Source organism: Megachile rotundata, chromosome 2, assembly GCF_050947335.1.
Source record: "Megachile rotundata isolate GNS110a chromosome 2, iyMegRotu1, whole genome shotgun sequence".
In the NCBI taxonomy this organism is placed as follows: domain Eukaryota; kingdom Metazoa; phylum Arthropoda; class Insecta; order Hymenoptera; family Megachilidae; genus Megachile; species Megachile rotundata.
Genome location: NC_134984.1, coordinates 7,020,216 through 7,026,215, shown reverse-complemented (window position 1 = coordinate 7,026,215; position 6,000 = coordinate 7,020,216).

Genomic DNA, 6,000 nt, shown 5'->3' with positions numbered 1-6,000 from the left:
CTAGTAAGTATAAAATACGAATAAAATGGAATTTTCATTTTTACATTGTAAATATAGTTAACGAAGTTGTATTTTTATCGTACCTTTGGGGGACGCAGCCTCGAATGCATATAATCAAGTATGTAAAGAGCTTCTACGTCTTTCCACTTTTAATATCTTTTTTTTCCAAAACCTTCTTTTTCTATTATTTGTCCGGCATATCTGTTTGTCTCTTCTACTATGATATTCCAAAAATCTTCATTTAGAACTTCATTTAAAACATCTAAAGTTTTAGGATTATCGCCTAGCCTTCGCAGGCACAAAGTATTGATTCCAGGTACTTCAGAAAACCGTTTTACATCAGCTACATTTTCTTTTTCTTCCCAAATCCATTCATCTAATTTTTCATGAGAAGATTCACTATCACTGCTTGATAAGCATCTTGTACTAATTTTACTATCGTTATCACTCTCTAGTTCGATATATTCTTCATTATTTTCATTTTGAAGTTCTTCATTAGATTGTTTAAGATCACTACTTTCATTAAAACTGTCGCTTTCGTTAAAACTGTCGCTCTACTTCTGCCATTGTGGGGTTGTGTATCCCAAACAAGGTTTACCAAAATACTGAAATTATTTGTTTTGTTGCAACAGATACGCAATACTTTGAAATAAACCAGAATGAACTAGTTAAATCTCGTCTTAGTTTCAATGACGTTTCAGAACGTCATGTCTATCTTTGTCCAAATAAATGTATGACGTTCTGATACGTCAAATGTAGCCAAAGGGTTAAATAGACTGAGTCTGTGACATGCGACTTTCAAAATATAATACAATTTCTGGCATTTATTATTAGGTGTGTTTGTCGGTTCGGCTAGCTAAGGTAGGGAGCTAGGAAAAGTAAAGGAGAGGGAGAACGTTTCGTCCGGAACCTGCTAGTGGACTCATCAGTAAGGTGTTCTAGCAGGCCCTTGCCTTGGACGCGGGGATGTAAGGAAGGGATGGACAGGAACTATATATATGAATGGGAATGCTCTTTGAGTACTAGCGAGAAAGTCTAGGTCTCGAGATTCTATGCGTCGTGAAACCGCCACAGTGTGTAAGGTGAATCAAACGTGTTAAAAATATATTATATATTGTTTATATTGGGAGTACAAATTAGTTCGGTCCGTCTTGAAATGGTGTCTCTGTCTGTTATGAATGTTCCATGGTAACAGCTAATTTCAATTGTTTCAAAGAGGTTAGACATTTGTTAATAATATTCAGTTTATATCGTTTTGAGTTTCATACAAAAACCTTATTTTTTACTGTGTTGAATATGTCAAATTTTGTTTTAACTAAACAGCATTTGTGGGAGGTGTTAGTGTTTTGCTTTAATTGGAAGAGAAGTGCAGCTGAAGCGCATCGAATGCTGGTGGAAGTTTATGGTGACAATGCTCCAACTGATAAATCATGTAGGGAATGGTTTCAAGAATGGTGATTTCAGCATTGAAGACAAGTTTCGCACTGGACAGCCAAAGAAATTCGAAGACAAAGACTTGGAGGCATTACTCGACGAAGATCCGTGTCAAACGCAAGAGGAGCTTGCAGAATCATTGGAAGTGACTCAACAAGCAGTTTCCGTAAGATTAAAATCCATGGGAATGATTCAAAAGCAAGGCAATTGGGTACCTCATGAACTGAAGCCAAGAGACGTTGAAAGGCGATTTGTCACTTGTGAGCAGCTGATACAAAGGCAACGAAGAAAGGGATTTTTACATCGGATTGTTACTGGCGATGAAAAATGGATATTCTATGACAACCCTAAGAAGAAAAAATACTACGCAATGCCTGGTCAATCGCTATTACCGACAGCAACATCAACACCGAAGCCAAATATTGATGGTTCGAAGGTCATGCTGTGTATCTGGTGGGACCAAAAGGGTGTTGTATACTATGAGTTGCTACAACCTGGCGATTCCATTACGGGCGATAGGCTGCAATTAATGCGTTTGAGTCGTGCATTACGTGAAAAACGGCCGGAATATGAGTAAAGACATGACTCAGTCATTCTTCTGCATGACAACGCTCGGCCGCACGTCGCAAAAGTCGTGAAAACCTACTTGGAAACACTCAAGTGGGATATTTTACCGCACCCGCCGTATTCGCCGGACATCGCTCTTTCCGATTACTGGTTGTTCCGACAGATGCAACACAATTTGGCAGGTCACAGATTCACTTCCTTCGCAGAAATCGAAAATTGGCTGCAAACATGGATCTCCTCAAAAGATGAGACATTTTTTCGAGATGGAATTCGAAAATTGCCTGAGAGATGGGAAAAAGTAGTAGCCAACGATGAACAATACTTTGATTAACCTGTTCATTCATTTTGTTTTGAAATAAATGCATGATCTCAAAAAAACGGACCGAACTAATTTGTACTCCCAGTAACAAAATTGTTTGAACAATATAGCTTAAAAATGACATTTTAAAAAATCTGATGGCAGCATTCATTGTATGCAAAAAGTGTCTGTGGAAACATTGATCACATACTTTATTAATTCTTTTTGTTTTTTTTTTGTAATTTTTTGTCGTTGTTTTAATTTTATTTTTTTTGTGTTTTTATTTTATTTATTTTCTTGTTATTACTTTTATTTTATAAATGACTGATTTAACGATTAAATCAGTTTCTAAAAGTGTTGCATACATGATATTCGTTAAAAAAATGTATTATTCACAAAGATTTTTTGCACCAAGCACATCTTATTACTGCACACATGTTGCAAATTCCGCAAGATGTTTCACAATTTTTGAAACAGAAATCAACGGGGTTATCAAATTCCAACGGTTTTTCTTTTGTATATCCACTTTTGTACCATGAGTATTTAATGAGGTTTTGAAATCGTGGGGATGAAAACTGATGGTGTGTCAGTGATTGCAGCTTAATCACGTTATTTCTGTGATGCAAGTTTATGGGACAATTATGTAAAATGACATTATCTGAAAAATATCTTATAAAATTTTTCTATAGACGAAAGAAAAAGACATCCAGGGGTTGTATCATCTTCGTTGTTTGTTTATCTTGTATGTATTCCACTTCCTCCAGTGTTAGAGGACATATTTTAATAATAATTTGTTACATATCTTACCTATAGTGATGAAATATGATTATATATTGTTTTCGTCAACATATCCACCGTGTGCTTTGATTACCGCGTTGACGATGCGTGGCATTCTGGCTATTAATTTTTTCATTATTCCACTGTGGTCCTTATTCCACTCCAATTTCAGTAGTTCCCACAAATGTTTTTCGGACCTTGGACACTGTTTCCGAACTTGTCTGTCCAGGTGGTCCCATAGTTTTTCTATGGGATTCAAATCGGGCGATTGGGGTGGCCATTCCATTATTTTCACTTCTGAATTGTCTTGCAGTTGTTGTAAATAATTCCTGCATATTTTAGAAGTGTGTTTTGGGTCATTATCGTGCATGAACGTGAAGTTATCACCAATAATCCTATATCCGGACGGTATTGCACTTTCGCGCAGAATGTTCAAATACCCTTCTTTTCGTAAAATGCCGTTTATTCTTACTAAATCTCCCGTACGATTGTTCCAAAAACATCCCCATATCATTACCGAGCGACCACCGTGCTTCACTGTGGGTATAACACAATTGTCACTTAATTTTTCACTGGTTTTCCGACGCACAAACACACGACGCTTGGAGCCGAAAACTTCAAACTTTGATTCGTCGGTCCACAGCACTTTTTCCCAGTCTTCTAGTGACCAATTTTCGTGTAATTTAGCCCACTGTAGTCTCTTCTTTTTATTGTGTTTTCGTAAGAGTGGTTTTTTCACTGCTACACACCCTCTAAGGCCACCCTCCTTAAGACGTCTTTTAACTGTGGATACGGAAATATCATTATCCCTCGATTTATTTAATTCGGTTGTTATTTCGGAGGCTGTGTGTCTTCTATTTCTCTTACTGGTTGTTAAAATAAGCCGATCTTCTGCAGCAGTCGTTTTTCTGGGTCTTCCACATCTTCTTTTAGTTGAACAAACGCCTGTATCACCGTATCTTTGAATGCTATAGTTGACGCACGACTTCGAAACTCCTATTTTCTCTGCTATATTTCTTATCGAATATCCTTCTTGAGACAACGTAAGGATTTTGGATCGCATTTCTATGGTCAATTCTGCTTTCTTGGTGCTCATGGTGATCTCACAACTTTTTAACCCATTGACTGCCAGACATATTTAGAGCGTTTTGCCCTGGGTGCCAAGGTTTTATTTTGAAGAATACATGAAATTTTACAAAATATAATTATATTAAGTTACTGATATAATATTGTAATAGCATTTACAGTAATAAATAGCATTTTTCATTCACCTTTTTAAAATATTTTTAACTGAAATGGCCATTTATAATTAATCTAAAATTGCAGCACGCACTACGAGATATCTCGTAGCTGGCAGTTTTGATACACACGCTTACTACGAGATATCTCGTAGCTGGCAGTCAATGGGTTAAACGAAACTGATCTCGCCAGAGCATCGCAGAGATCGCTAAAGTCACAGCGAAGGTTCCACGACTTGCAATCATGTTTACAAATGTTTACGTTACTCTTGAGAAGACAACAGACCGCACTTAAGCGATGCAGTCATTATAAACTGCAAGAGAAAAGGCCCACAAACCCTACGCGCGCAACGCAATATAACGCGCTTTTCCACCGATCGGACAGACATTTCTTTATTTCAGAAAGTTGAACAACTAAATTGACAATTTAGTATCATTATAATACATTACATTCATATTCACATTAGAATTTATGAACAAATAGTGTTTAATAATAAAAATATATAATATGTATCACAGAATTCAAGAAAATGTAAGTGTCCACATACTTATGAGCGGTAGTGTATTTGCTGCATCTTCATCAGCACTGGCTTCCTCACCATATATTTTTACTAATCGAATGTTGTGCCTATTCTTAAATTTTTCCAGCCACCCATTGCTGACTTTGAAATCTGATGTTGATGGCATACTTTCTTTCAGTTCTTGTGCCTTTTCCAAAAGCAGAGCATCCGTTACATAATCCCCCAGTGTTCTTCTCTCTATGAACCAGCTGTACAATTCTCGATCTATTTCGGAGTACACTGGACTTTTTACCCGTTGCCGTTTCTTCTGTCGCTTATCTTTCTCTTCAAACTCCATAATTTTTGTAGTATTCCGTTTTATTCTCCTAATAGTCATAGTGCTGACTTCATATTTTTTAGCAACTGCTGATATGGGTATTGTTTCCAAGTCCTTTAAAACGTCCAAACGTTGCTGCATATTCAGCGTGACTTTTTTAGCCGCCATATCACTTCACTTATTATGTACTATTACACTACTTATGAGCACTTCACACTATTTATAAAAAATAAACACTACTTATGAGCACTTCACACTATTTATAAAAAGTAAACACTACTTATGAGCACTTCACACTATTTATAAAAAATAAACACTACTTATGAGCACTTCACACTACTTATAAAAAATAAATACTAATTATAGGAACTTAACACTATGTACTTATACAGTGAGTCACAGCCAAAATCGTACATCGCGTATATGAATACGTTTCTTCTCGTGAAAAAGTTCAGGTATAGGGGAAAAAATATCACGAATCTATATTGTAAATGTATCTATATTTATTATGCAGTAGTGTCAAATGAAACAGAGTTGTCTAAATATAAAAAGAACAGACTTCCTATGATTCATGCTGAAAAACGCCTCACAGCTAAAATCGTACATTTGTAGAAAAATAAGCAACAATTTGTTTTAATTAAAAGTTAGTATTTTGTTGGATACCCACGACTACATTGTACCGCACGCAATCTATTTGGTATGGATTTTACCAATTTTTCAGTAAAACTGGGTTCAATTTTGCTCCATTCCTCCATTAATGCCTTTTTTAAGTCACTTTTATTTTTAATGGTATGTTTCCGGATTCTTATCCCTAATTCGTTCCAGACATGTTCTATCACGTTCAAAGCA